Source organism: Leuciscus leuciscus, assembly GCF_965113295.1.
Source record: "Leuciscus leuciscus genome assembly, chromosome: 2".
In the NCBI taxonomy this organism is placed as follows: Eukaryota; Metazoa; Chordata; class Actinopteri; order Cypriniformes; family Leuciscidae; genus Leuciscus; species Leuciscus leuciscus.
In genome coordinates this window covers 66473818-66495924 of record NC_138726.1, presented here as the reverse complement: position 1 = coordinate 66495924, position 22107 = coordinate 66473818, and the positions used below count along the sequence as shown (strand labels likewise).

At 46.2% G+C, this 22107-nt stretch overlaps 1 long non-coding RNA gene across 1 annotated transcript in view; it reads left to right on the top strand.

The window, feature by feature from the left end:
- Positions 1 to 22107, top strand: part of LOC309492666 — a 56042-nt gene that overhangs the window by 27142 nt on the left and 6793 nt on the right. Inside the window, exon 2 of the long non-coding RNA XR_014203640.1 lies at positions 16608 to 16749. This is a non-coding gene — a long non-coding RNA (uncharacterized lncRNA). The remainder of the gene's footprint in view (positions 1 to 16607; positions 16750 to 22107) is intronic.

Sequence of the window (22107 nt, the reverse complement as noted above, 5' to 3'; positions counted from 1 at the left end):
TGCAGGTCTGACCCCGTCCACTTTAAAGGTTTATGTGGCGGCCGTAGGTGCTTACCACAGTCCTTTGGGTGGAATGTCTGTGGGGAAAGACCCTTTGGTATCTCGTTTCCCTCGTGGCACTTGGAGGTCCTCCTCCCTTTCGAAATCGGACCAGGAGGCGAATAATTTGCTTTGCCCTGTTCGGGCGTTAGACGCGTATGTCCACAGAGCTGCCCTGTGGCGTAAAAGTGACTTTTGCTCCCCTAACAAGGGAGATCCAGTGTCTAAGCAAAGGATGAGCAAGTGGGTGGTTGAGACTATCTCACTGGCTTATGAGGCGGCTGGACAGCCTTCTCCTTGGGCTGTCCGGTCGCTCTCTACTAGGAGTATGGCGGCCTCTAAGGCCCTTATATCAGGAGTATCGTTACAGGACGTCTGTGATGCGGCAGGCTGGTCCTCACCGCACACCTTCGTCAGGTTCTACTCTCTGGATTTAGACTCTACTCCAGGGTCTCATGTTTTGTCTTCTTAGTGCTGCTCACATGATTACACACAGGACAGACATTTGTAGCTATGGAGGCGTTGGTATAGACGTTCCCATAGCGTCAGTTTCGACGCAACGGGAGTTCCCTTGAAAGGGAACGCCTCGGTTACGACTGTAACCTCGGTTCCCTGAAGAGGGAACGAGCGTTGCGTCGCCTTGCCATATCTCCTTCATGCCTGTCAGCGCGACTTCAGACTTTACGAAGCTTTCGTTTTCTGTTTCGGGCCGGCTTTTATAGCTTCCTGGTACGTGACGTCACCCGCCTCTGACGTTCCGCCACACCATTGGACTGATTTTACATGTGCTTCAAGACGTCATCACGCAAAGCGTTCCCATAGCGTCAGTTTCGACGCAACGCTCGTTCCCTCTTCAGGGAACCGAGGTTACAGTCGTAACCGAGGCGTTCTGCGGCTCACAAGGCACTAACCGCCATCGTGCTGGAGAAAAGGTGGTTGACACAGGTGAAGAAGTTCATAAACTTCGGGTAAGCATCTACAGTCAAAATAGCCTTATTTTATGTGCAGATTGGATGGTTATTCATGTGGTTTTTTTTTTTTTGTCTATTTCCCACACAGGACCACATCAGACCTGGAAAGCTTCCAGAACCGCAAAGCGCATGTCATACACGCCTTTTGTTTACAAGACCCGGACTTTGCTTGCAGCTATCGACTACAACATGCATAACCGACGGCTGCCAGCACGCAATCGGGAGGGACACAAGATGTAAGTTGTAACTTATATATATATAAAACCTGTCTTTTGTTAACAATCTTTTTATAAATAATTCATATTATAGGCTTCTTTTATCTACAGGTATCGGCGGTCGTACAATAAAAAATCAAAGACTTGGGGGGTGTACACAGTGAAGGAAAAAAAACAATACTTCTACATCCCAGACATACAGAGAGCCATTCTGCCTTCCCAGAAATGTTTCAATTAGGCCTGACGACCCAAGACGGCTGGGTCTTCTTGCTTCAGTACAGCCACCACCCACTCACGAACTTGTAAGAGGACACATAGTGAGAGGAAACATAGTGTCCGAAAACCCACAATACTAACGGAACTGCAATCTTCTATACAGAAATTTATAGATGAAAATATGTCATGCAGCACTGGCAATTATATGTTTGATTCTTGTAATTTATTATAATAAATATATTTTATAAAAAAAAGTGTGTAATTGAATAACTGAAACACAACAAAGTTGAGGCAAACATATTTATTTAAAATGGATGAAAATATAACTATTTACAATAATGGCAATATAATCAATCTAAATTATTATAATTACTCTAAGCGGCGCACCCTGTAGCCAGTGTAGTGGGCCCTGGGATCAGGAAATGTGTCCCTGATCTTCCACACACAGCAACTTGGTATAACCACCCTATTGCCCACACCCAGGCGACCATGCTGCCACAAAACAAACTGTCTATAGGCTGCATGTCGGAATTGTCTCTGTTCGAGTCCGGGCTCCGGGTTGTCCAAAAGTGCAAAAATGTCATTCCATGCAGCTCGGGCCAGCCGCAACACACCTTCATCCAAAATGTAATATTGCATGTATGCCATCTGACTAATGCAATGTTGCAGGGATTGGCGACAGCACACTCTTTCAATATCTGTGTCCATCTCCCTGCAATTTTGGCAAGTGCACCAGTGGAGAGCCGCTGGGTCTGGGACTGGATCAGGATGTGGGGGTACCTCCATTAATGACATTACATCAAATAAAATTCCTGGGGTCCTGTTCAAAATCTTCTCAAGCATTTTTTCTTTTTGTCCAATCTCTAGATAATGAAGTTTTTCCTAAAAAAAAATATATTTTTTTTTTATTGGAAAATGTTTATTGAAATATGTAGTGTATCTGAATTATTACTTTCTTGTCTGGTAATAAACCAACCTTCATTTCAGCCATGCGCCGCTCCTGCAGCTCCTTCATCCTCCTCTGGTTATCTTGGTCAAGATCCTTAGATCTTGCGCCTTTCACTCCCATCTGATATCTCCTCCTAGGAGTTTTGGGTTTTACAATAGTACCTATTGCCTTTGCAGCAAACTCGGACGAGGCAGTTGAAGTTGAACCCTGCAATATCAAATAATGAACCACTTTTATTATGACATTTCAAACAAAACGTTATGAACGAATAAATTGCAGCCTTACCATAGTACACGTATTCTTGCAAAATAAATAAACAAACTAGGCTACGTGTTTGACTTTGTTTGGTCAATCGTTATGATGGACAACTCGGATCACCGATAATGCATAATCTAAGTAGCTATAGCTATAGGCTAAACTAAAAATAAATAAATAGCGGAAATATTTCTTATAGTATTGTTTTTCGCCATAATGTTACTGATTACGTTTGGCAACACTATAAAAATATACAATATCTCCACTATACAAATATACACTATCTCAACATTTATATGATATTGTTCTGAGAATCATACATACCTCAGTGGACATGGCTCCGTTTGTTCGCCGGCTTCTCTGAAAACAAATGCACATGGCCTGAGCGAGATGGGAGGGGGGAGAGTTGACAACAAGTTTACGACAGTTTTCTCATATATATATACTCCGAAACTGTAGGGGGAGCTCGAGAGAGAAACCTGCGAGAAAACAGCACAGAAATTTCCAGTCTTACTGAGTGCTGCTTTAAGCAGAAAGACTAACATTAGCATAGATGCCATTCTTCTTATGATGTAACGAGTACATCGGGTGTTATAGGAAGTGGTCCTGGTTCCGGCTGACCTAATTTATGCAGCCTAATAATCATTTAACTAATTTGAATAATAGGAATGTATAATTTTCTATATGTATGCTAGGTTAAAGAGATGTGATTTTAGGCTAGATTTAAACTGACAGAGTGTGTCTGCTTCCCGGACAATAGTAGGAAGACTGTTCCAGAGTTGTGGTGCTAAATAGGAGAAGGATCTACCGCCAGCAGTCGATTTTGATATTCTAGGTATTATCAACTGGCCAGAATTTTGAGATCGCAATAGACGTGAAGGACTATAATGCGTTAAGAGCTCGCTCAAGTACAATATTTAAAAATGTATACCATGTTTAAAAGGGAGCCAATGCAGTGTTGACAGAACTGGGCTAATATGGTCATACTTCCTGGTTCTAGTAAAAACTCTAGCTGCTGCGTTTTGGACCAGCTGTAGTTTGTTTATTATGCGTGCAGGGCAACGTTTATCATATTTATCACATGTAGTCCTCACCGCTGACAGAGAAGGCTATAATATACATATGACACAAAACGCAAGTAACAATAACAGGAGAAGACATTACTCACCACTGTTGTTAGATGGACTCATAAAAGGCGCGAGCGCGCACGAGACAGCATGCACAGATGGCAGGTTAACAAGCTAGCGAGATACTAGCGTGTTGTTCTAGCGGCAACAATTTAGATAAAAGCTAGTGATGTCAGATTTATGTGATAGGCAATATTAGACAATATCTAATATATGTTGATGAGTAAGTTATATTTAGCAATATAAACAACAAGGAATGATAGTAAATAGAGATTCAAAGCTATGCGGAGCATTCAGACACAAACCAGCAGCAAGGCAGACAGGAGCAATCGATCAGCTTGTGAGTAATTTACAAATGCACAGAAAGCGATTCACAAATAAATGCCACTGTAAAGCAGCGGAAGGAAATCCATGCAGGTCAGTCGCACACGAATGACAGTTCCTGCTGTCAGTCGCACACGTATGACGGTTCCTGTTCAGGTCAGTCGCACACGTATGACAGTTCCTGCTGTCAGTTGCACACGTATGACGGTTCCTGCTGTCAGTCACATGTATGACGGTCCCTGCTGTCAGTCGCACACGTATGACGATTCCTGCTGTCAGTCGCACACGTATGACAATTCCTGCTGTCAGTCGCACACGTATTACGGTTCCCGCACAGGTCAGTCGCACACGAATGACAGTTCCTGCTGTCAGTCGCACACGTATGACGGTTCCTGCTGTCAGTCACACGTATGACGGTTCCTGCTGTGAGTCGCACACGTATTACGGTTCCTGCTGTCAGTCACACGTGTGGTGGTTCCTGCGCAGGTCAGTTGCATACGAATGACAGTTCCTGCTGTCAGTCGCACACGTATGACGGTTCCTGCTGTCAGTCACACGTATGACGGTCCCTGCTGTCAGTCGCACACGTATGACGATTCCTGCTGTCAGTCGCACACGTATTACGGTTTCCACACAGGTCAGTCGCACACGTATGACAGTTCCTGCTGTCAGTTGCACACGTATGACGGTTCCTGTTCAGGTCAGTCGCACACATATGACGGTTCCTGCTCAGGTCAGTCGCACACATATGACGGTTCCCGCGCAGGTCAGTCGCACATGTATGACAGTTCCCGCGAAGGTCAGTCGCACACGTATGACAGATCCTGCTGTCAGTCGCACATGCATGACGGTTCCTGTTCAGGTCAGTCGCACACGTATGACAGATCCTGCTGTCAGTCGCACATGCATGACGGTTCCTGTTCAGGTCAGTCGCACACGTATGACGGTTCCCGCGCAGGTCAGTCGCACACGTATGACGGTTCCCGCGCAGGTCAGTCGCACACGTATGACGGTTCCCGCGCAGGTCAGTCGCACACGTATGACGGTTCCTGCTCAGGTCAGTCGCACACGTATGACGGTTCCCGTGCAGGTCAGTCGCACACGTATGACGGTTCCTGCTCAGGTCAGTCGCACACGTATGACGGTTCCCGCACAGGTCAGTCGCACACGTATGACGGTTCCTGCTCAGGTCAGTCGCACACGTATGACGGTTCCTGTTCAGGTCAGTCGCACACGTATGACAGTTCCTGCTGTCAGTTGCACACGTATGACGGTTCCTGCTGTCAGTCACATGTATGACGGTCCCTGCTGTCAGTCGCACACGTATGACGATTCCTGCTGTCAGTCGCACACGTATTACGGTTCCCGCACAGGTCAGTCGCACACGAATGACAGTTCCTGCTGTCAGTCGCACACGTATGACGGTTCCTGCTGTCAGTCACACGTATGACGGTTCCTGCTGTGAGTCGCACACGTATTACGGTTCCTGCTGTCAGTCACACGTGTGGTGGTTCCTGCGCAGGTCAGTCGCATACGAATGACAGTTCCTGCTGTCAGTCGCACACGTATGACGGTTCCTGCTGTCAGTCACACGTATGACGGTCCCTGCTGTCAGTCGCACACGTATGACGATTCCTGCTGTCAGTCGCACACGTATTACGGTTTCCACACAGGTCAGTCGCACACGTATGACAGTTCCTGCTGTCAGTTGCACACGTATGACGGTTCCTGTTCAGGTCAGTCGCACACATATGACGGTTCCTGCTCAGGTCAGTCGCACACATATGACGGTTCCCGCGCAGGTCAGTCGCACATGTATGACAGTTCCCGCGAAGGTCAGTCGCACACGTATGACAGATCCTGCTGTCAGTCGCACATGCATGACGGTTCCTGTTCAGGTCAGTCGCACACGTATGACGGTTCCCGCGCAGGTCAGTCGCACACGTATGACGGTTCCCGCGCAGGTCAGTCGCACACGTATGACGGTTCCCGCGCAGGTCAGTCGCACACGTATGACGGTTCCTGCTCAGGTCAGTCGCACACGTATGACGGTTCCCGTGCAGGTCAGTCGCACACGTATGACGGTTCCTGCTCAGGTCAGTCGCACACGTATGACGGTTCCCGCGCAGGTCAGTCGCACACGTATGACGGTTCCCGCGCAGGTCAGTCGCACACGTATGACGGTTCCTGCTCAGGTCAGTCGCACACGTATGACGGTTCCCGTGCAGGTCAGTCGCACACGTATGACGGTTCCTGCTCAGGTCAGTCGCACACGTATGACGGTTCCTGCTCAGGTCAGTCGCACACGTATGACGGTTCCCGCGCAGGTCAGTCGCACACATATGACAGCTCCTGCTGTCAGTCGCACACGTATGACAGTTCCTGCTGCTCAGTCGCACACGTATGCCGGTTCCTGCTCAGGTCAGTCGCACACGTATGATGGTTCCTGCTAGGGATGGGTATCGTTAAGGTTTTAACGGTATTACTACTCTTACCGATACTCCTTATCGATCCGGTACTTTAACGGTATTCTTATCGGTTCTTTTTGTTATATTAAAAAAAGGGGGAAAAATTATTTAGAACATAATTAATATTGCTTTATATTTTGAAATGTAAAATAAATATCTATAGCAAAAGAAAAAGCAATGCTTTAACACAACAAATAAAACATGTATGTTATGCTGAAGGGTGCAGGCTTTTGTGTTTTATATAGACAGACAGGACGCCAAAAACAAAGTACAAACACATGGTCAAACAAAAAAAAAGTATACAATAAAAGTCAAGTCAAGTCAAGTCAAGTTTATTTGTATAGCGCTTTTCACAATACAGATTGTATCAAAGCAGCTTCACAGTATTAAATTAAAATAATACAACAAAGTTTGTTTCAAGAGGAATTTATTGATTGATAAAATTAAATTAAATATCCCCAAAATATCCCCAAAATATCCAAATATACAAAATATCCTAAAACAAATATACAAATTATATACCCAGTGCTTTAATTTCAGTAATGTCCACTGACATTACTGTTCAGGAGTAATATGGGTTAAAAATACATCTAATAAAGTCAGATGTAAAATAACACTGCATAGTTTATCATAGATAGATTAAAGCTTATATCATTCAAGAGCTGTGACTGATTTTCTCTTTGCCTTTTGTTATTTGATTCACATTAATGGTGCAATCGTCAGCAGGATTATTAGACTGCTACCTCTTTAAGACCAAATGCAGATCTAATCATTATTAAGCCTCATATTTTCTCCCAACTATTTACGCTGATTTAAGACATAAACTGTATTTAAGTGAATAAACTGTTTAAGTGAATCTCCAAGACGGCCATTTTGACATATTTGTGTATTTGATCGTTTAGATGCGCACACGAAGCCCAAAATATACGTTGCTTGTCTCGTTGCGGTGTGTTTCGGAGCGTGCGCCGCATTTTGGAACAGCGTCTATTGCGTCAATTTTGGTACTTTTAATAGCCTTTTATTATCAAACGCGTCCCGCAGTTTAGCAACAGTATAGACTACATTTTACAACAATCACCGATCGTGCAGATTCTGACGTTACTTTTGGGTTTTAGGGAGAAATGACAGCGCATCGCTCTGTGAAGGGAAGGAAGTTGCGCTGGAGAGAATGTGGCTTAGTTATTAGTTTTTAATGGTTACACCTCAAATATCTTCTTTTTTATAATCATTGGAAGCCAAAATCTAAATCTAAGATAAAATTAGTTTAATATCAAAGATCTAAAGTGTAACCTTTTGAATGTTCTGTCCTCATCGTCACTCATTAAGCAGGGCTGTTGTGTTGCGCGCTCCGTGGCTTTGCGTGAAAGATCGCTCGCTCTCGCTCTCTCACACACACACACACACACACACACACACACACACACACACACACACACACACACACACACACACTCTCTCTCTCTCTCTCTTTTTAGCAAAAATGCATCACAGACAAATGGTTCAATATATATTCGCAAGATAATAATTTCTTAATAGCAATAATAAATAGCACGTGTAGGCTACTTTCATAATTTCTCCAGTACCGACAGCAGAACCGATAACGTCCGAGCTTAACGATCCAGCGGTCTTTCAAAATTCAGCACCGGGGCCCGTTTAATACCGGGTTTCGGTACCCATCCTTAGTTCCTGCTGTCAGTCACACGTGTGGCAGTTCCTGTTCAGGTCAGTTGCACATGTATGGCAGTTCCTGCTGTCAGTCGCACACGTATGACAGTTCCTGCTGTCAGTCGCACACGTATGACGGTCCCTGCTGTCAGTCGCACACGTATGACGGTTCCTGCTGTCTGTCGCACACGTATGACGGTCCCTGCTGTCAGTCGCACACGTATGACGGTTCCTGCTGTCTGTCGCACACGGATGACGGTTCCTGATGTCTGTCGCACACGTATGACGGTTCCTGCTGTCTGTCGCACACGTATGACGGTCCTTGTTGTCAGTCGCACACGTATGACGGTTCCTGCTGTCAGTCACACATATGGCGGTTCCTGTTCAGGTCAGTCACACACGTATTACGGTTCCTGCTGTCAGTCGCACACGTATTACGGTTCCTGCTGTCAGTCGCACATGTATGACGGTTCCTGCTCAGGTCAGTTGCACACGTATGACGGTTCCTGCTCAGGAGCTGGTTAGAGCTGGTGTAGCTGAAGACCAGCAGATCATTGTCCCATGCTACACAAACCTTGTGCTGGAGAACAGAAACACTGGATTTTTCAGCAGGAAAATTGGCATTAAGTGGCTCTTTTTTTTTTTTTTTTACATACACACACTTACACACACACACTCACACACTTTTCTGTGTTTCTATATCCAGGTCACACGAGATCCGGTTTGAGGAATTCGTCTTGAGTCGGTACTGTCTAACTCCAGAGAAAATGTCCTATTATTTTAAGATCTTTCCTCTTGTTGAAATATTCAGCATGATGACATTTCCACGAGTCCTCCAGCCGTACAAGCTCTCTAACTGCAGCACAGAACATTCTGTGAAGATCTGGAAATTATTAAAGCTCTCACAGGCCGTTCTGGGAGTCTGCGCTGGGAGTATTTCATATTTCATACGCACTATATCAGAAGGCAGGATTTTGTTGCCTTTCTAATGGGCTTTTTCTTCTTTGGTTTGCAAATGTGAAATTTCAAACCCAATTTTTTATTCAGTGTCGGGGAAAAACTGTGTGACGGCGCTTTCGTTGAAAAGCCCCTCGGCTCTCGCTGATATCTCTCTCGTTCTCGTGAAGATAAGTGCTCGACAATTTACTCTCTTACACAGGAGCGCCGGCCGTTCAGACTCAGGCAACTTTATTTAATTCCAACTTTCACATTCTTGGTTAAAATATGTCGGATGAGTAGAACCGTGTGTGTTTAACAGGCGTTGCAGTGCAGGAGAGCAGAGAGAGAGCTTTACTATGTAGAAAAACAGGATGAGACACAGACACACACACACACACACTTCTCACCTGAGAGGGCAGGCAGTCTGTGTAGTGGCTGACAGCATCTTCAACACACACACACACACACACACACACACACACACACACACACACACACACACACACACACACACACACACACACACACACACACAGCATCTGTCTGCTGGATCACTGATACGTTTCCTATCTGGCTGTCGTGTTGTGGGACAAAACGACACATCACAAACGACAGACAAAAACAGAGCGATGGATGGATGGAGAGGCAGACGGACTAAGATGAAACTGTCTGTCTGTCTGTCTGTCCTTCATGCCATCACACACACACACACACACACACACACACACACACACACACACACACACACACACACACACACACACACACACAGTTTATCACAGGTGTTTGTGTTCGAGGCTTGGTTGAAAAAGAAAATCACAAACAATTATTGTACACACATTTTTTGTCTGTGTGTGTGTGTGTGTGTGTGTGTGTGTGTGTGTGTGTGTGCGTGCGTGCGTGCGTGCGTGCGTGCGTGTGTGTGTTTGTTTGACTACAGTAGTGTTAGGATTTTGCTTCCTTTCAAAGCAGCTTTACAGAGATAACAGGAAAAGAATGCAACAAATTTTGTTTCTAGAGGAAAATAGTGTCACAGTCCAGCTTAAGTAAGTTCAGTGATGGTTAATTTTGTTGTAAGAAAGTTATTAATTTAGTTAATTTATATATATAGCCGCTCTGGAGAAAACCGTGATGTCATTGTCCAGCTCAGTTCAGTTCTCCTATATTGGTGTCAATGCAGGAGATCAATAATATTGTTGAACATTACATGTTCCCAACTAAGCAAGACAAAAGCCAAAGGCGACAGTGAAGGAGCCAAAACGCCTCGGTTACGACTGTAACCTCGGTTCCCTGAAGAGGGAACGAGCGTTGCGTCGAAAAGCTGACGCTATGGGAACGCTTTGCGTGATGACGTCTTGAAGCACATGTAAAATCAGTCCAATGGTGTGGCGGAACGTCAGAGGCGGGTGACGTCACGTACCAGGAAGCTATAAAAGCCGGCCCGAAACAGAAAACGAAAGCTTCGTAAAGTCTGAAGTCGCGCTGACAGGCATGAAGGAGATATGGCAAGGCGACGCAACGCTCGTTCCCTCTTCAGGGAACCGAGGTTACAGTCGTAACCGAGGCGTTCCCTTTCAAGGGAACTCCCGTTGCGTCGAAAAGCTGACGCTATGGGAACGTCTATACCAACGCCTCCATAGCTACAAATGTCTGTCCTGTGTGTAATCATGTGAGCAGCACTAAGAAGACAAAACATGAGACCCTAGAGTAGAGTCTAAATCCAGAGAGTAGAACCTGACGAAGGTGTGCGGTGAGGACCAGCCTGCCGCATCACAGACGTCCTGTAACGATACTCCTGATATAAGGGCCTTAGAGGCCGCCATACTCCTAGTAGAGAGCGACCGGACAGCCAAAGGAGAAGGCTGTCCAGCCGCCTCATAAGCCAGTGAGATAGTCTCAACCACCCACTTGCTCATCCTTTGCTTAGACACTGGACCTCCCTTGTTAGGGGAGCAAAAGTCACTTTTACGCCACAGGGCAGCTCTGTGGACATACGCGTCTAACGCCCGAACAGGGCAAAGCAAATTATTCGCCTCCTGGTCCGATTTCGAAAGGGAGGAGGACCTCCAAGTGCCACGAAGGAAACGAGATACCAAGGGGTCTTTCCCCACAGACATTCCACCCAAAGGACTGTGGTAAGCACCTATGGCCGCCACATAGACCTTTAAAGTGGACGGGGTCAGACCTGCAGTGAACCGTTCCTGCAGGAACTCCAGCACTGTACCAACTGGGCAGTGGACTGGGTCCAACCGACGGTCACTACACCAAGAAGTGAATACTCTCCACTTCAGGGCATAAAGTTTCCTCGTGGAGGGAGCTCTGGACTGTAGAATGGTCTCAACAACCTCGGTTGAGAGACCTGACTCTATGAGCTGGGCCCCCTCAGAGGCCAAGCCCACAGGTTCCACAGTTCTGGCCGAGGGTGAAATATCGAGCCCTCTGCCTGGGACAGAAGGTCCCTCCTGACGGGTAACTCCAGAGGATGCCCGTCGAGGAGGGACACAAGATCGGGAAACCATACTCTGCCCGGCCAGCGCGGGGCTATAAAAAGCAGGCAAACCCGGTCCCTGCGAACTCTTTCCAGAACTCCCGGGAGCAGAGCAACTGGGGGAAAGGCGTACAGACGTAGCCTCGGCCACGTCTGTACCATAGCATCCAGTCCCAGAGGAGCTGGATGCGTGAAGGAGAACCAAAGTGGACAGTGAGACGTCTCTCGAGACGCAAACAGATCCACTTATAATTTCCATATCAGCTCCACCACCTCGGGGGTGGAGCCACCATTCCCCGGGCCTCGGCCCCTGTCTCGACAGAGTGTCTGCTCCTATATTCTGGACCCCGGGGATGTAGGCTGCCTTGAGTGACAGCAACTTCCCCTGGGACCACAAGAGGATATGGCATGCCAGCGCAAACCCCCTTGATATAGGCGACTACCGACGTGTTGTCCGTATGTACTACACATGGTGTCCCCTGAGACCTGTGATAAAGCTCCTCAGAGCCCGGAAGACAGCTAACATCTCTAGGCTATAGAATGCCAGGAACGATGATGGTCTTCCCACAGACCTTGAGATGAGCGACCCTCAGGATCGCTCCCCAACCCGTGAGGGAAGCATCCGTCGTTAGCAGTTTGCGACGACAAGGAGCTCCCAGCACTGGGCCCTGGGACAGGAACCAAGGTTTCTTCCACATAACCAAGGCACGTAGGCATCACCGCGTGACCTTGATTGTGCGAAATGGGTTGCCCCTCGGGGAAAAACCCTCTGGTCCTGAGCCACCACTGCAGGGGCCTCATGTGCAGCAGTCCAAAAGGTATCCCGTTGGAAGCTGCTGCCATGAGACCCAACAGTCTCTGGAACTGTTTGACAGTGAGTAGCTGGCCTAGCTTTACACTTCTCACAGCTGCCAGGATGGAATCGAAGCGTGGCGATGACAGGCGCGCCTGCATCGACACTGAATCCCAAACCACGCCTAAAAAAGTGGTCCTCTAAAATGGAGAAAGCACACTCTTCTTGGCGTTCAGCCGTAACCCCAACTCTTTCATATGGGCGAGAACAACATCTCGATGTTGAACCGCCATCTAATGCGACTGAGCTAAAATCAACCAATCGTCGATGTAGTTCGTGATGCGAATACCCCGGAGGCGCAGAGGCGCCAGAGCTGCATCCACGCATTTGGTGAAAGTGCGGGGTGATAAAGCTAGGCCGAATGGAAGAACTCGATATTGGTATGCTTTGCCCCCGAAAGCAAACCTCAGGAACTCCCAATGACACGGACGGATGGAAATATGCGTCCTTGAGGTCTATCGTGACAAACCAGTCCTCGGACCTGATCTGTGGCACGATTTGTCTCAAGGTTAACATTTTGAACTTGAGCTGCATGTACTCGTACAGAACTCGAAGATCTAAAATGGGACGCAATCCCCCGTCCTTTTTTGGAACTATGAAGTACCGGTTGTAAAACCCGGTTTCCCTATTGGAGGGGGGTACATATTCTATGGCCCCTTTCTCTAACAGAGTGTTTACTTCCTGTTCCATAACCAGAACCTGCTCGGGGCCCACCACTGTGGGCAGGACCCCCATAAACTGCGGTGGGCGTTAATAGAATTGTATCTAATACCCTTTTTCCACGGTCTGCAGGACCCAACGAGAAACATTTGACAGTAGCTTCCACGCTGTCAAAGATTCTACTAGAGGTACCAGTCTCTCGAGACTGGTTTCTGGATTTTGTTGCTGTTGAGTAGTCGGTTCGTCGCCCTGTAACGGCGCACCGGCAGGGAACGACCAAACAGACTGCTCCAGCACCCTCCTCAGAGGGGGCGGGCATCCCGAGGCCACTACGTTTCCGGGTGGACCTTGAGATATGTGCTCGCCGGAGACCGCTGCGCCCTGTAACACCGGAGGCGGCAGGGTTGGCAGAACGGTCCCCTGAGGGCACCGAAGAGAGACGGCACCATATTTTTCTCCTGCTGTTGAGTAGTCGGTTCGTCGCCCTGTAACGGCGCACCGGCAGGGAACGACCAAACAGACTGCTCTAGCACCCTCCTCAGAGGGGGCGGGCATCCCGAGGCCACTACGTTTCCGGGTGGACCTTGAGATATGTGCTCGCCGGAGACCGCTGCGCCCTGTAACACCAGAGGTGGCAGGGTTGGCAGAACGGTCCCCTGAGGGCACCGAAGAGAGACGGGCACCGTGAAAAGAGGTGTTAACCGCTCTGCTTCGGGGGGACTACCCTCATTTGTCCTGAGCCCTCAGACATCAGGACTTTTTCCCAGCAGCCTTCTTGGCGGTAATAACGGTCCGCAGATCCGTTTTACCCCTCGAAGACTGCTGGGTTTGAGAGCGCCCTCCGTGTCCCCGAGATTTTTGTGGGGGAGCACGAGAGGACACACTCTGTTTTTGAGTGGCACGATGTTCAGCGCTCTTTTTAGAGGAGTGAGGCTGCTCCCGCTCAGCAGCCTCAATGAAAGAACGGCGGGGGAGAAGTTTTTGTAATGCAGCTGCCTGTTTAGCAGCTTCCTGAGATTTAGCTACCGCACTGTTTACTGCATCACCAAATAAACCAACAGTGGAAACCGGAGCATCTAAGAGAACGTGCTTTTCTTTCTCTTTTATATCGCTCAAATTGAGCCACAGATGCCTCTCAGTGGCCACCAGGGCTGCCATAGACCGCCCGATTGATTTAGCGGTCTCCTTGGTGGCCCTGAGAGACAGATCTGTGGCTCTGCGTAGTTCAGCCACTGTGTCAGGACCAATTCCCCCGCCCTCCTCTAAATCCCCCAATAATTCTGCCTGATAGGCTTGCATAATAGACATCGTATGCAGACACGCTGCAGCTTGACCAGCGGCTGCATACGATTTATGAACCAGAGATGATGTGAATTTTACTGGCTTAGAGGGAAGTGAAGGAGCTTTCAGGGAAGATGCCGTTGCTGGAGAGAGATAGCTCGCAAGCGTCTCCTCCACCTTCGGCATCTCCCCATAACCATATTCTTTATATTTGTGAATGGAAGAATAGTGGGATGTTTGTGGTGCGTACACTCTGTATGAAACCGGTTTTCCCCACGATTTCGACACCTCGGTGTGGAGATCGGGGAAAAACGGAAGGCTTCTTCGCTGAGGCTGTGTACGAGATGGCAGGAAGCGTTCGTCGAGCTTACTTTTCGAACGAACGTCCTGCCTATCCTCTGGCCACTCAATAGATAGTCTGTCAACTGCTCTAGTAATAACATCGAGCAGTTCCTCAAACGCATGAGACTGAGGTGGCGAATCCTCAGACTCAGCTTCAATACTCACAACATCCAACTCCTCAGAGCTGGACAGTTGCAGTATTGGTGCCTCCATCGGGGGGGAAGAAACCGCAGCGCGTGCTTCCACACCCTGATGAGAGGCACTGGATCTATCAGAAGGATGTTGAGATAAGGCAGAGCCCGTCTCAACATCCACTGATAGATCCATTTGCGAACCCCAGGTCTGTGATTGCCGCCGTGCCTCGGCAGCGGCGGGACCCGAGCCCTGGGGAACGCGATCGGGATCGGATCACGATCGCGGGATCGCGATCGTGAACCGAGCCAAGCGGGATCGGAGCGAACGCAATGGAAGCGCGTCGCAATGCACACAGTCACCACCCTCGAGTGCTGACTGGGCATGCTCCTCACCCAAACAAACAACACAAAGAGTGTGAGTATCACCTCCCGTTAAATAACGCGGGCAGGGATGGACACACACTCTAAACTGCTGCTTGCTCGCCATACTGAATATATATATATAATATAGACAGACAACACCAAATAACAAGGACAGATTCAACACAGAGCGCAACTGAAGACTCAGAAAGCTTCCGTTTTCTGTTTCGGGCCGGCTTTTATAGCTTCCTGGTACGTGACGTCACCCGCCTCTGACGTTCCGCCACACCATTGGACTGATTTTACATGTGCTTCAAGACGTCATCACGCAAAGCGTTCCCATAGCGTCAGCTTTTCGACGCAACGGGAGTTCCCTTGAAAGGGAACTCCATCAGTGACAGAATGGAGAAAAAACCTTGGGAGAAACCAGGCACAGTCAAACAGTGTATGATTATTAATAATTTTTGAGACTGTGGGGAAACCACTTGAAACATAAATACCAAGCACACCACTTGCTACATTTCTGTATATATCCTAAACAGTTGTTAGCAAACATGTATTCATTACTTCAATGACCTCACTGTTTCTGCCTTAAAATAATACAGTGTTTAGATGAATACATTGTTAGCTAACTGCGTGATTTGTATATGTACATTTCTGAAATACACAACTTAGACAGTTACATCTGATAACAGATCACTCTTAATTCTAATGTAGACGTCCTACTACACAACAGCGACAGATACAGCCTGGCTTACAGTTGATTTCACATATTTATACAATGGTTGGAGATCTTGGTACTTTTGAACTTACTTTTAATAGTTTGAATGATGTTTTATGTTAACTGGAAAATGGAATTTTATAAATTAATGTACTATGAGGTAATTATTGTATACGTGATGTAATGTTTTATTTTATTTTTTTGAATGAGTGTATATATGTTATGTGTATATTTATGTTTATTTGTATATTATTATATTTGATTAAGTTGTAAGTAAATTATTGATTAAAAAAAGAGAGAATAAAAGTGAGATTTCTGTCTCTCTCTCGTATGACAGTCCATTCGCTCACTACAGCTGACGGTGTGGAGAAAAAGCTGACCTTTGACCTGCGTGATCGTCCTCTCCCAGCTGTGTGTTGTGTTTTGGCTGCTGTCCATGTGCACTTTCAATCCCATCAAACAGAACTGTGCGTGTGTTTTACGCCAGGGACGCGTCATTGACTTCTGCTCACAGTAATTGATGTAAATGGACTCTTTATGTGCTGCCTGTGATGTTCTCATAATGACTTTCTATATGATTTGGCTGTTCTGCAATTTCAGATAATAACATGGAGATGGAGAAGATGGAGAAGGCGGAACGATGGGCTCTAAAGGCACCCAGCTGTCCATCGCTTCTAATCCCAAATCATCCGTCCAGCGATGGCCATCAGACCAATGGAGAAGCTAACAGAGTTATAACCAGGTTTAAACCCTAACCCTCCAGGTGTTATAACCTCCTTATATCTGAACTTTCAGTTCTTGTCTTGTGCTGCACCTGAGTTGAGTTTACATTACATTTACATTTAGTAATTTAGCAGACGCTTTTGTCCAAAGCGACTTACAAATTGGGACTAAATTAAGCAAGTCATCGTGAAGAGGAAAAAAACAACGCAAGAAGTGCTCAAAATACGAAGTTCAGGCATTTTTCAGAGTAGCATAAGCCCGATAAGCGAGAATTTACACAAAAAAAAAAAAAAAAAAAAAAAAAAAAAAAAAGATATATATATATAATTTTTTTTTTTTTTTTTTTTTATGAGGTTAAGTGCTCACGGAAGAGAAGAGTTTTCAGCTCTTTTTTGAATGTTGTCATGGATTCTGCATTCCGGATGCCGGTGGGGAGATCATTCCACCAGCATAGGACTGTGAATGAGAATGTTCTGGAAAGTGATTTTTTGGCTCTCTGTGATGGGACCACGAGACGTCGCTCGTTGACCGATCGAAGGCTTCTGGTAGGGATGTAGACTTGTAGGAGTGAGTGAAAGTAGGAGGGAGCTGAGCCTGTGACAGATCTGTAAGCAAGCGTCAGTGCCTTGAACTTGATGCGAGCAGCGAGAGGTAGCCAGTGCAGAGAGATGAACAAAGGAGTGACGTGGGCCCTCTTGGGCTCGTTGAAGACAAGACGAGCAGAAGAGGGTGATGACGTAACGAAAGAGGGTGAGGACGTAACGAAAGAGGGTGATGACGTAATGAAAGAGGGTGGTGACGTAACGAAAGAGGGTGATGAAGTAACGAAAGAGGGTGATGAAGTAACGAAAGAGGGTGATGACGTAACGAAAGAGGATGATGAAGTAACCAAAGAGGGTAAAGACGTAACGAAAGAGGGTGATGAAGTAACGAAAGAGGGTGATGAAGTAGCGAAAGAGGGTGATGATGTAATGAAAGAGGATGATGACGCAACGAAAGAAGGTGAAGACGTAACAAAAGAGGGTGATGAAGTAACGAAAGAGGGTGATGAAGTAACGAAAGAGGGTGAAGACGCAACCAAAGAGGGTGATGAAGTAGCAAAAGAGGGTGATGACGCAACCAAAGAGGGTGATGAAGTAACCAAAGAGGGTGATGAAGTAACGAAAGAGGGTGAGGAAGTAACCAAAGAGGGTGATTACGCAACCAAAGAGGGTGATGACATAACAAAAGAGGGTGATGAAGTAACGAAAGAGGGTGAAGACGTAACGAAAGAGGGTGATGAAGTAACCAAAGAGGGTGATGAAGTAACGAAAGAGGGTGATGAAGTAACCAAAGAGGGTGATGAAGTAACGAAAGAGGGTGATGAAGTAACCAAAGAGGGTGATGACGTAACGAAAGAGGATGATGACGCAAAGAAAGAGGGTGAAGACGTAACAAAAGAGGGTGATGAAGTAACGAAAGAGGGTGATGAAGTAGCGAAAGAGGGTGATGACGTAATGAAAGAGGATGATGAAGTAACCAAAGAGGGTGAAGATGTAACGAAAGAAGGTGATGAAGTAACGAAAGAGGGTGATGAAGTAGCGAAAGAGGGTGATGACATAACGAAAGAGGGTGATGACGTAATGAAAAAGGGTGGTGACGTAACGAAAGAGGGTGATGAAGTAACGAAAGAGGGTGATGAAGTAACGAAAGAGGGTGATGACGTAACGAAAGAGGATGATGAAGTAACCAAAGAGGGTAAAGACGTAACGAAAGAGGGTGATGAAGTAACGAAAGAGGGTGATGAAGTAGCGAAAGAGGGTGATGATGTAATGAAAGAGGATGATGACGCAACGAAAGAAGGTGAAGACGTAACAAAAGAGGGTGATGAAGTAACGAAAGAGGGTGATGAAGTAACGAAAGAGGGTGAAGACGCAACCAAAGAGGGTGATGAAGTAGCAAAAGAGGGTGATGACGCAACCAAAGAGGGTGATGAAGTAACCAAAGAGGGTGATGAAGTAACGAAAGAGGGTGAGGAAGTAACCAAAGAGGGTGATTACGCAACCAAAGAGGGTGATGACATAACGAAAGAGGGTGATGAAGTAACGAAAGAGGGTGAAGACGTAACGAAAGAGGGTGATGAAGTAACCAAAGAGGGTGATGAAGTAACGAAAGAGGGTGATGAAGTAACCAAAGAGGGTGATGAAGTAACGAAAGAGGGTGATGAAGTAACCAAAGAGGGTGATGACGTAACGAAAGAGGATGATGACGCAACGAAAGAGGGTGAAGACGTAACAAAAGAGGGTGAAGACGCAACGAAAGAGGGTGATGAAGTAACGAAAGAGGGTGATGAAGTAACGAAAGAGGGTGAAGACGCAAGCAAAGAGGGTGATGAAGTGACCAAAGAGGGTGATGAAGTAACGAAAGGGGTGAAGACGCAACCAAAGAGGGTGATGAAGTAACCAAAGAGGGTGATGAAGTAACGAAAGAGGATGAAGAGGCAACCAAAGAGGATGATGAAGTAACCAAAGAGGATGATGACGCAACCAAAGAGGGTGATGACGTAACGAAAGAGGGTGATGAAGTAACGAAAGAGGGTGAAGACGTAACGAAAGAGGGTGATGACGCAACCAAAGAGGGTGATGACGTAAACAAAGAGGGTGATGACGTAACTAAAGAGGGTGATGAAGTAACGAAAGAGGGTGAAGACGTAACAAAAGAGGGTGAAGACGCAACGAAAGAGGGTGATGAAGTAACGAAAGAGGGTGATGAAGTAACGAAAGAGGGTGAAGACGCAAGCAAAGAGGGTGATGAAGTGACCAAAGAGGGTGATGAAGTAACGAAAGAGGGTGATGAAGTAACCAAAGAGGGTGATGGCGTAACGAAAGAGGATGATGACGCAACGAAAGAGGGTGAAGACGTAACAAAAGAGGGTGATGACGTAACCAAAAAGGGTGATGAAGTAACGAAAGAGGGTGATGAAGTAACCAAAGAGGGTGATGAAGTAACGAAAGAGGGTGATGAAGTAACGAAAGAGGGTGAAGAGGCAACCAAAGAGGATGATGAAGTAACCAAAGAGGATGATGACGCAACCAAAGAGGGTGATGAAGTAACCAAAGAGGGTGATGACGTAACGAAAGAGGGTGATGAAGTAACGAAAGTGGGTGATTACGTAACGAAAGAGGGTGAAGACGCAACGAAAGAGGGTGAAGACGCAACAAATGAAGGTGATGAAGTAACGAAAGAGGGTGATGAAGTAACAAAAGAGGGTGATGAAGTAACGAAAGAGGGTGATAAAGTAACGAAAGAGGGTGATGATGCAACGAAAGAGGGTGATGATGCAACGAAAGAGGGTGATGACGTAATGGTGATGACATAATGAAAGAGGGTCATGACGTAACGAAAGAGGGTGATGACGTAACGAAAGAGGGTGATGACGTAACGGTGATGACATTACGAAAGAGGGTGATGACGTAACGAAAGAGGGTGATGACGTAATGGTGATGACATTTTACATTTACATTTATTCATTTAGCTGACGCTTTTATCCAAGGCGACTTACAATTGCTATATATGTCAGAGGTCGCACGCCTCTGGAGCAACTAGGGGTTAAGTGTCTTGCTCAGGGACACATTGGTGTCTCACAGTGGATTCGAACCCGGGTCTCTCACACCAAAGGCATGTGTCTTATCCACTGCGCCACTACCACCCCATGATGACGTAATGAAAGAGGGTGATGACGTAACGAAAGAGGGTGATGACGTAACGGTGATGACATTACGAAAGAGGGTGATGACGTAACGAAAGAGGGTGATGACGTAATGGTGATGACGTAATGAAAGAGGGTGATGACGTAACGAAAGAGGGTGATGACGTAATGGTGATGACGTAATGAAAGAGGGTGATGACGTAATGAAAGAGGGTGATGACGTAACGAAAGAGGGTGATGACGTAATGGTGATGACGTAATGAAAGAGGGTGATGACGTAACGAAAGAGGGTGATGACGTAATGGTGATGACGTAATGAAAGAGGGTGATGACGTAACGAAAGAGGGTGATGACGTAATGGTGATGACGTAATGAAAGAGGGTGATGACGTAGCGCAAATTATTCCCAGCTATACACAAAGTGTCCCATTAACATTTTTGTTGGGCATAAACAAATCGCTACTACTATGAAACTTAAAGCTACCTAGACACTAACAGAGTAATATTACTACATAAAACAATAAGGGAAATTACCTAGGCCAACATATTTGAAAATGCAAAACATTTTGCTATAGTAACATAATATACAGTAAACTAGAAAGCAAATGCAGTTGGTCAAGTCAAGTCACCCTTATTTATATAGTGCTTTATACAATACAGATTGTTTCAACGCAGAAGGGTTGCAACACAACTACTAATTCCACTGCAGATATTTTCAAGAAAACTTCCTCTCTGTAACCCACAGCCTACATTTCCCAGCATCCCTAGCAGAGAGGTTAAAGAGTAAGTAATGCTGATTGGTCAGCAGTGTTACAAGTGATTCATTACATTACATTTACATTTATGCATTTGGCAGACGCTTTTATCCAAAGCGACTTACATTGCATTTCAAGGTACACATTTAAATTCTTATCAGTTCTTGATTTCCCTGGGAAACGAACCCATGGCCTTGGCGTTGCAAGCCCCAACGCTCTTCTGTTTGAGCTAAAGGATTCGCACGTGTTTCTGAGTACATATGGTAATATGTGAAACCAAAGTCTGATAGTGAAAGGAAATGGCTCATTAAACACATTGTTTTGTCATTGTGCAGATGAAGAGCTCATGGAGTTAAAGCTAACGTTGTCGTTTCCCGCATGCATCTCCACGCTGAAATGGTGATGAATCATCAGAGCTGATATTGCCTTTCACATAATATTCTCTGGATTTATGGCCAGTGTCGTCTCAGCTGTTTTCTAATTTGGAAAATCTATTTTTCATTCTGTCTTCCTGCCTTCCAATTAGCTCTGAAACAGACCAACAGATTTCCCTCTTTGTCACAACACGAATGTGGCTTTTTGCAGAGTTTTGGACACACACACACACACACACACACACACACACACACACACACACACACACACACACACACAACACACACACACACACACACACACACACACACACACACACACACACACACACACACACACACACACACATTGTGTTTTCATGTTTAAAGGGGACTTTCCATAATGATTTTTATACTGTACAAACTGTAAATTATGTCCCCTTACAATAGCCCCACCCCTGAACCTACCCATCACACACAACTTTCTGCATTTTTACAATTTCAAAACACTTAACTTAGTATGATTTATAAGCTTGGTGACCCAAAAATGTCCCCGCAAGGATAAGGATTTCGGATATTGCC